We start from the raw sequence: 10381 nt of genomic DNA on the forward strand, positions 1-10381 counted from the left end.
GAGGATGTACCCGAACGAGGTGTTCCCGGACGTGCCAGACCCGTAGTTTTTTTTTTTTTTCCAAAAACTCAGAATGTTTTATTTTTATTTGTGAAACTTCGAATATTAATTAATATGATTTCAATTTTAATTTTAATTTTATATTTTCGAATTTAAATTTTAAAAATTTTATTTTTTACAGGAAATGAAATACCGAGAAAATTCCGAGGAACACTTGATATACTCGATCGATCGATGCGTGCACCGACCAAAAACTCTTGCCGACTAAAAGCTGAAGCCGTTTAAGAATCAAGAGACTCGAGGTCATGCATGAACGACAACAATCAAGAGGCTTGAGCTCGAACACGCCCCTAAGTTCACTTGCGAGGAGACGAGACTCCTTGAACTTCGTTGAGATTCAAGCCATCATGGTATTGCCGACCTAAAGCCCTCCAACACGGTCCTGCTTCTTCGAGCGAGATCTCCGATCACTACAAGAAAACAGCGACATACTGACAGAAAAAAACGTCGGTATGTCGTCGGAATAACGTTATTCCGACGACATACCGACGTTTTTTTCTGTCAGTATGTCGCTGTTTTCTTGTAGTGATCGGAGATCTCGCTCGAAGAAGCAGGACCGTGTTGGAGGGCTTTAGGTCGGCAATACCATGATGGCTTGAATCTCAACGAAGTTCAAGGAGTCTCGTCTCCTCGCAAGTGAACTTAGGGGCGTGTTCGAGCTCAAGCCTCTTGATTGTTGTCGTTCATGCATGACCTCGAGTCTCTTGATTCTTAAACGGCTTCAGCTTTTAGTCGGCAAGAGTTTTTGGTCGGTGCAAGCTTTTGGTCAGCAAGATCAGACAAGTAGTGCTGTAATAGCATGTTAACTGCGCGCTTGACTACTGAGATCATCCCGTGATTGCTTCTGTCTGAGAAGACGATAAGATCACGTAAACATTGGATTTGCAAACGCCTTGTGGAGTTGACCCAATTGATGGAGCTCGAGCTTGAGCTGAACGTCCAAGCTGTGTTTCAAGAGAACAGCGATGCTGTTACGGTGTTGATGACAAACTAGCAGACTGCCGAAGAAGAGATAAATCTTGACGAGTTGTTATTTATGACTTTAGCTCGGTTCTTCAGTTGCGAGAGTTCGTTTTCTCGTGTTCTTGATTGTCGAGCAAAGAACTACGGAAGTGATCATGCAAATGCAGAGATCAAACCGTGATACTGTTGGTCGAGCGAGCTCTGCGATCCCAAATGAAATCTTATTCTTTTCCAACTCGTTTCAGTGGTTTTGTAAAGCGGGGACAGATTCGGTCGCTGCCTTTGCCAAAATCTTGTGGGCTTTGTGGTGTCTCTGTCGGCGAGCTTATACGATGAGCGACAAGACAGACGAGGTGACAGAGATCGTAGTTGGTGTATAACATTGAAGTCGTCATTGTGCTTGTGCTTTTAGTAGGCATAAACTTTTAATCGGCGACGGTCAGTTACTCGACAGCACTGACGTCTTGTCGGTGATCGTCTTGCATAAGGCGACGAGATTAAGTGATTAACTGATGATCGCCGAGTAATCGAATTACTGGAGGTAACGTAATCCCGTGATAAACTCTAGCCAGAAACGGAATCACGAGCTGAGGGGTTGGTGAGTCAAAAATCTTCGCCCATGATGGGAACGACAAAAGATGAGCTGTAAGAAAGGTTTCCATTTATTCGTCGTGGGTTGGGTTGGCTGAAGTCTATTGGGTCCGGTGTGGGCCTCAATCCTTGAACCGATCAAGCTTTGACGAATTGAAGTACTCGGTGATTGGGTCCACCCCAAGACTAAATACGATTATGTTATTTGATATTCGATATATATTAAAAAAGTAAACAAAATATAGTCAAGTTATATTATATTTTTTTAAAAATAATAATACTAATAATAATAGAAGTTAGAAAAAAAATATTTTTTTTAACTCGTCAGCAAAACACTAAACCCTAAATCCTAATCTCAAAATTCTAAATCCTAAACATTTGGGTAAACCTTAAACCCTTGGATAAATCTTAAACTCTAAATCAAAAACGCTAAACACTAAAACACTCAAGGGTTTAGGATTTAGGATCTAGGGTTTAGGGTTTAGTGTTTTAGTATTTAGTGTTTTTGATTTAGAATTTAGGATTTATCCAAGAATTTAGGATTTATCCAAGGGTTTAGAGTTTACCCAAAGATTTAAGGTTTAAGATTTAGGATTTAGGGTTTAGTGTTTTGCTGACGATGTTAAAAATATAATTTTTTTAAATTCTTTTTTTTTTGTAACTACTAATATTTTTTATTTAGTTTTTACCTTTTTATTTTAAAAACATAATATAATTTGATAGTATTTTGTTTCTTTTTTTAAAAGATATCAAATTTAAAATAATAAAATTTTATTGGTTGGTAAACCTAGAAGTTTACTGTAGGAGGTGAACCAAAAAATAATTCATGATTTTATGCTGATACATGCACCAACCAATTCATTTTGGTTTATTGCCAAGGGAAATAAAGTATGGTAGGTCCCATTCTCTTTTTTTTGAGTCACAAAATGCAACTTGTCATTTACGAGAATTTTTTTTCGAATAAAAGTGACAAAATGCAACTTGGCTTTTTGTAGGCATTTTTTTTAGTGGAAAAAATGCAATTGTCTTTTACTCTTTTTTCTGAGTAAAAATGACAAAACGCAACTTGTCTTTTTGTCGTCATTTTTTCAGTGACAAAATGCAACTTATCATTTACTCGTTTTTTTTGAGTAAAAGTGACAAAATGCAACTTATCTTTTTGTCATCATTTTTTTGAGTAAAAAGTGACAAAATGTAATTTGTCATTTACTCATTTTTCTTGAGAAAAAAAAGTGACGACAAACGGACAAGTGACGACAAATGGTCAAATAACGACAAACAGTCAAGCGACGACAAACGGTCAAGCGATGACAAACGGTCAAGCGGCGATAAACGGACTCCAAGTTCAAATATTTCGAAGATACTTCCCCATGCCCACGGTGGGCACCAACTGTTTGAACCGAAATCGGTGTTGTCGTAGGAGTGGACAGATTTCGATGGTGGGATTAGGAGAAGCCTTCATGCTGAGCTTGAACTTGATGGAAGGAGAGTAAAAAAGGTTTAATGATTGTGGCTGGACCCGGTGAAGGGATACCTACGTACCCTTTGGTAGGGATCAAGCCAATCGTTGTTCAACAACAAGGGGTCACAAGAGTCTAGATAAAAACATGTGTTGAGGTGTTTATCTCCCTAGAAAGTGAGATAAGATGGGAGAAAAAGATCCTTTCTAAGGAAAGGGTACCTCCTTATTTATAGAAAGATGAAGTTTAGGGTTTCTTTTGACCTTTTTTTAAATGGGTTGAGCCAATTATCTTATAGGCCTTGCTGGGAGCAAAGCCCATGTCCAACAATAGTCTAGTGAAGCCTGTGGAAATACGGGTGGAGTCCAGGTGAAAATTGATGAAATCTAGACAAGTTTGAGTGAAAACATGAGAAGACTGGTGAAGTCTAGGAAGAGAGTAGTGAAGTCTGGCAGACATATGATAAGGTCATGGCTCTCCGGTCCGAAAAATTTAACCAAAAGTTGTAACAAATCTGTTTAGTATAGGTGGAGTAGCTACAAAAAGTTTCCAGGTTGAAAAGTAGTTACATGAATGCTGCAAAGGACATAATGGAATATGGGTTTTCTGGTTCATTAAAGATAGGGAAGAAGTAGAAAATTTAACAGAAATGCATACCTTAATTGTGAAATTGCATCAACATGCACTTTTGGAGCAAGAATCTTCACTTGAGACACATAAGTTGATGATCCTCATGTATTTATCTCCGCCTGTATTGGTGGCAGAGGAATCACCTAAAGAACCACAAAGTCCGGCCATATTTATAACAGTTGCGGTTGGTTATCAAGACAAAGAACAAGAAATCATGAGAGTCTGGATTTGTAGACAGAGAACAATGTAATTGCCAAAGGAAGCAGCAGAGGATGCGACAAGGATCATAAGACTTTGAGACTAAATCAATTAGGTCTGGGAAAAATACATGAATCCAAAGAATCATACCGGACTCAGACTAAAAAAGTTATACCAAACTCTAATATAGACTGCTATGATATCTGAGAGTGTCCAAATTTTGCTACCAAAAGATCCGGATCCAAACCTGACCCAAACCAAAATATTTCGGGTGTCCAAAAATACTTCAATCACATTTATGAACTTAAATATATTAAATATTATTTTTAGATCTAATATTCAAAAATATTACAAAATAAATTAAAATAACTAAAAATAAATATCTGAAGTGTCCAAAAGTACTCAAAACCAGTTGCATGCTGCAATGTCATTTACAAGGTAGTATGTAAAATTATTGCTCGGCATCTGAAGGCCACTCTTCCAGAGACTCTAGAACTAAACACGATATGCATTTGTTGAGGGAAGACTACTATTGGAAAATGTTCTATTGGCCATTAAACTCGTCAAAGACTACCAAAAGACCTTAGTCTCTTCTAGGTCTGCTGTGAAACTGGACATTTCCAAAGTTTTTGACACGATTAGTTGGTCATTCATATCAGGATACTCTTCGTGCAATGAACTACCCAGACATGTTTGTTACGTGGATTATGTGTTGTATTGATACTACAGCTTTTTCTGTCTCAGTTAATGGCGAGTTGGAGGGATTTTTCTCAAGCTCCAGAGGCATAAGGCAGGGGTGCTCCTTGTCGCCTTACTTATACGTTATTGTCAGTAATGTCCACTATAAGCTACTGAATAGAGCAGTTTCTCTTGGTCATATTGGCTATCACCCACATTGTAAGGAGATGCAGTTGTCCATCTGAGTTTTGCTGATGACATAGTTGTTTTTACCAATGGTACGCCGGCATCCCAAAGAAGTATTCTATCAGTATTAGAAGAGTTTGCTGACATGTCGGGATTGAGGATCAATGTTGCTAAATCTACTGTCTTTGATGCGGGTAGAGGGAAGCAAGAACTTCAGAATGAAGCTGAAGTTTGTGGTCTGTTGATCTCAGCTTTGCCTATTAAATACTTTGGACTTCCTCTTACTACAAAGATAATGGGGAAGAATGATTATGAGCCGCTGATCACAAAAATCAGGAACTGGTTTCTATCTTGGACTAGCAATGCCCTTTCCTTTGTGTTGGACCCAATTTTGGTCAATACCATAATGGGCCGCGATCAAAGGCATGGGCCTAAGGACCGGAGCCCGTAGCAAGAATACGAGCTCGAGAAGGAGTCGCCACGGTCGCGGAGATCGTGCAACAAGAAGAGGAGACGTTGGAAACCGTAGAGAAAGCTATACACTTACACCGATCTTGTTGTCTTCCCACTTTTAGATTCTTTCTTTACTGATCTCGTTTGTATCTCTCGATCTAGTTTAATTCATTGTATTTGATCTTATTCATCAATAATGTTCATTTTCATCTACTAGAAACTATTTAACATCGTTGCGTTCTAAAGATATCGTTGCCTACATCATTTGTCTTCCCTAGATCAAACCCAGATCACTATCAAATACTTTGTGTAGATTTTAGGTTCTACATTTTAGCGCCGACTGTGGGAAAGATAAACGAAAAACATCTTTGCTAAGAAACCGATCTAAGTTCCCTAACCGCGACTATAGATCCCAACCAAGCCCAACCTGATCGCATCGGATCTATCGATCTCAAACTCCTCAGATCAGGCAAATCGATCACGACAAGAGAGGTTGATAATTTCGATAAACGCTCTCATACCTCGCGGGGAACGATTAACAGTCCCACCATCACCGCATTCGAGGATACACCACAGAAAGGGGAAATCTTGACTTTCCACGAGCATGAAACAGTAAAACTCGATATGCCCCACGATGATGCCTTAGTGATCGCGTTAGAAGTAGGAGGCGTCGCCCTCTGGAAAATTATCGTCGATACCGGAAGTGCTGTTAACGTCATTTCACACGAAATGCTACGGTCGCTCGAACAACCGGCCCCAAAGATCAGACGGGAAGCGAACCCCCTCGCCAGTTTCGAAGGAAGGTCGATCCTTTCACTCGGGGTCGTGTTATTAACTACGAAAGTCAGCGACCTAAAGCAAAAAACATAATTCACTGTAGTCGACCTTCTCATGCCTTTTGATGTCATTGTAGGGCTCTCCTGGTTATACCAGATGAGGGCAATTCCCTCAGTTTATCACCAATACGTGAAGTTTATGTCTCCAATCGGAGAAAAGACCATACTCGGAAGCCAGAAACAAGCTCGAGCCTGCTACATGTCCGAGTTCCGAAAAATGCCACAGATGGAGGAGAATATCCCACTCGCACGCGATCTCTCAGTCAAAGATCCCGCCAAAGATCTATACAGTACCGTCCCTCTGGACGAAAATTCCCCTGAAAAAATAGTTAACATCAGGAACGGTTTACCTCCAGAGTTAAGGCTCGACCTCTTGTCATTTCTCAAACAAAATATCAAAACTTTTGCATGGTCCGCGGCAGACATGCCAGGAATCGATACCAATGTAGCTTCCCACGACCTAAACGTCGATCCCACATTTAAACCCATCAAACAGAAGCGAAGGAAGTTAGGTCCCGATCGGGCCAAAGCCGTGAATGACGAAGTGGATAAGCTCCTAAAAATCGGCTCAATTCGCGAAGTTCAATACCCCGACTGGCTCACAAACCCAGTCTTGGTTAAAAACAAGAACTGAAAATGGAGAGTATGTATCGACTTCACCGACCTCAACAAAGCATGCCCGAAAGACAGCTTTCCATTACCGCATATCGACCGACTAGTTGAAGCCACAGCCGGACATGAACTACTCTCCTTCATGGACGCATTCTCAGGCTATAATCAAATCCTCATGAATCCCGAAGACCAGGAAAAAATGAGCTTCATTACGGAGCGAGGAACATACTGCTATAAAGTGATGCCATTCGGGTTAAAGAATGTCGGAGCCACTTACCAAAGATTAGTAGACAAAATGTTCTCCAAGTAACTTGGGGAAACAATGGAAATTTACATAGACGACATGCTAGTAAAGTCATCGAAAGCAAGCAACCATGTTCCCCAGTTACAAGAATGTTTCAACATCCTCAACAAATTCGGAATGAAACTAAACCCAACCAAATGTACGTTCGGAGTAGCCTCTGGGGAGTTCCTCGGCTACTTGGTAACCGAAAGAGGAATCGAAGCCAACCCAAAGCAGATTGCAGCACTCGTCAATACCTTACCCCCAAGATCGGTCCGAGAAGTACAACGTCTCACCGGGAAAATAGCTGCATTAAACAGTTTTATATCCAGATCGACCGATAGATGTCTTCCTTTCTACAAATTGTTGAAAGTAAATAAGAAATTCGAATGGAGCATCGAATGCGATTCTGCCCTAAAAGAGCTCAAGGCATACATCAGCGAACCGCCTGTGTTGTCTAAACCGATCGTAGGAGAAACCCTCTTCCTATACGTCGCGACCTACGAACACGCGGTGAGCGGAGTCCTGATCCGCAAAGAAAATGGAGAACATAAACCAATATATTTTGTGAGTAGGTCGCTAGTTGACGCCGAAACCAGATATCCGTAATGGAGAAACTCGCACTAGCGGTAGTAACTGCCGCCAGAAAACTGAGACCCTATTTCCAGTCTCATTCGATCATAGTCATGACGTCACAACTCCTTCGGACAATACTCCATAGTCCGAGCCAATCCGGCAGGCTCGCAAAATGGGCAATCGAGCTCAGCGAATATGACATAGAATATAAACCACGAACGAGCTCGAAAGCACAAGTACTAGCACATTTCGTCATCAAACTCGTCCCAAAGGAGGATATAGCTCGAGCTCGAATACTAAATGGAGATTACATGTCGACGGGGCATCATCGAAACAAGGATTCGGAATCAGAATACAGCTCGAATCCCCGACGGGAGAAATGATCGCCTAGGGTTCAGCGCGTCGAACAACGAAGCCGAATATGAATCCCTGATCGCGGGGCTACGACTCGCAAGAAGCGTCGGTGCCCGAGAAATCAGTGCCTTCAGCGACTCGCAATTAGTCACAAGCCAATTCCACGGAGAATACGAAGCAAAAAACGAAAGAATGGAAGCATACCTTTCAGTCCTGCAAGAAATCGCTCAGCAGTTCGACAAGTTCGAACTAACAAAAATCCCAAGGGGAGATAATACATCAGCGGATGCGCTGGCCGCGCTCGCTTCAACTTCCAATCCGGCGGTGAAAAGAATAATACCAGTAGAAGGGATAGATAAACCAAGCATAAGTCTCCCACGTAACGAAATCGATCTTCCGGAAAACAATCCCCCGCGCGTTGATGTAATCACTACGCGAAGTGGGGCACGAAGAGAAAGCCAGGGTCTCGACAACGAAAACAGCGACGAGCCCGACAGTCAATCGGCCTCAAGCACATCCCGCGTCTGGACCAGAAGAACAGCGACTACCGCAGCTATCCCTGAAGAGGCCGTCCATGAAACCAGCAACGAGGCACACGAAGCCTTCAAGACGGAGATAGAAGCCAGGCCTGATTGGAGTATCCCGATATTTAAATATATAAAGGACGGCGAGCTCCCCGCCGAGAGATGGAAAGCTCAAAAAATAAAAACTCAGAGTTCGCGTTATTGTATAATGGAGGAAAGACTGTACAAAAGAAGTCTAGACGAGCCCTATATATTAGGTGTATCCCCTAAGGACCCGTTCAAAATCCTTAAACAAACTCAGGGGGAGCGTGCGGAAGCCACTCCGGGGGACATTCCCTAGCAATCAGGATAAAGAAACTAGGCTACTTATGGCCAACAATCGCCGATGACAGCGAGCAATTCACGTTGAAATGCGACAAATGCCAAAGGCACGCGCCGATGATATATCAACCTACTCAAAAACTGTCCACGATATCCTCACCATACCCTTTCATGAAATGGTCCATGGATGTGGTAGGCCCGGTAGTACCATCCTGACCAGCCCTGTGATTTCTCTTGGTATTAACCGACTATTTCACCAAGTGGTTCGAGGCCGAAGCATTCTCAAATGTCACTTCCACGACGGTAACCAGCTTCAATTGGAAAAACATCATATGTCGACATGGTCTACCATACGAAATAGTAACCGACAACGGACCACAATTCATTTCAAAAATGTTCGAGGAGTTTTACATGAAATGGAAAATCAAGATTAAGGCCGCAAGCCCCCGATACCCAAAATGCAACGGTCATGCCGAAGCCGCAAGTAAGACTATAATGAACAACCACAAGAAAAGGCTCGACCTCAAGAAGGAGAGGTGGGGAGAAGAGCTGCATGGTGTCCTGTGGGCCTACAGAACAACCCCCCACACTGCAACTGGTGAAACCCCGTTTTCACTATCTTATGGAATCGAGGCCGTAATCCCAGCCGAAATTGAGGTCCCGAGTCAGCGACGAGGAATATGTCCAGAAGACGCCGAACTCAATGAAGAGTTGTTAATCCACTAGCTGGATATGATCGAAGAACGACACGAAGAAACAGCAATACGCGTAAAAAATTACCAACAAGCCGCGGCACGTTATTATGATTCAAACGTAAGAAACCGTGCTTTATCCGTAGGTGACCTATTAATCTGGAAAGTGTTCGATGGAATGAAAGAGCCAGGAGCAGGAAAGCTAGGAACAAAATGGGAAGGACCATACAAAGTAGCTAAAGAAATCCGAACGGGAGTCTACGAGCTAGAAAAAGTCAAAATAGGCCTCCCAGAAATGAGACCTTGGAACGCCTACAACTTAAAGAAATACTACAAATAACGCAAACCCGAACCTCGATCATACCGATCAAAGCTTCGAGCTGGGGGGCCATCGATACCTACAGCTCAGTCAAAAATGGAACTACGATAAGGCTTGATCCCTCGAAAGGGGTACGTAGGCAGCTCGTCACCGAGCGCAGCCCAAACAACCAAACAAACAGTCTTTAGCTTTCTTTCATCACTTTGAACATCTAATTCCTAAGCATAGCCCATTTACCAACTTGCTATCAGGCCATATAAAGGCCCAGAGAACAGATTTCTGATCATTCTCTGTTTCACGCCTTCCAAAGGGTAAAACAACAAGCTCAATGAGGCTTAAAACAAATCGGAAACATATGATTAAAGAGGTATTATCCCATAAATCCGTTGGAAACATATATATGTTTCTCCAACAACAAAAACAAAAAAAAAACATACATATAAAACATAGCAAACTTCAAACTAAATCGAAATAACCCTCGCATCAATCTTGGTTGACCGAGTCTCCGGAGATCTCGGGGAGATCGAGATGACCAAGAGAAAGGTCCGACACCGAAGCAAGACCATAGTCGACCTCGAGCGAAATTTCCAGGTCTTTAAGGCGCTCCAATTCTGCCTCGAGGTCGAAGCCGCCCTCACTGCACGC

The 10381-nt window shown here is 42.2% G+C and overlaps 1 pseudogene; it reads left to right on the plus strand.

Moving 5' to 3' along the window:
* The first annotated feature begins 6479 nt into the window (after positions 1-6479).
* Positions 6480-9757, plus strand: LOC106319808 (annotated as a pseudogene).
* Positions 9758-10381: the final 624 nt, after the last annotated feature.

The sequence above is a fragment of the Brassica oleracea genome, unplaced genomic scaffold (genome assembly GCF_000695525.1).
Source record: "Brassica oleracea var. oleracea cultivar TO1000 unplaced genomic scaffold, BOL UnpScaffold00626, whole genome shotgun sequence".
Taxonomy (NCBI): domain Eukaryota; kingdom Viridiplantae; phylum Streptophyta; class Magnoliopsida; order Brassicales; family Brassicaceae; genus Brassica; species Brassica oleracea.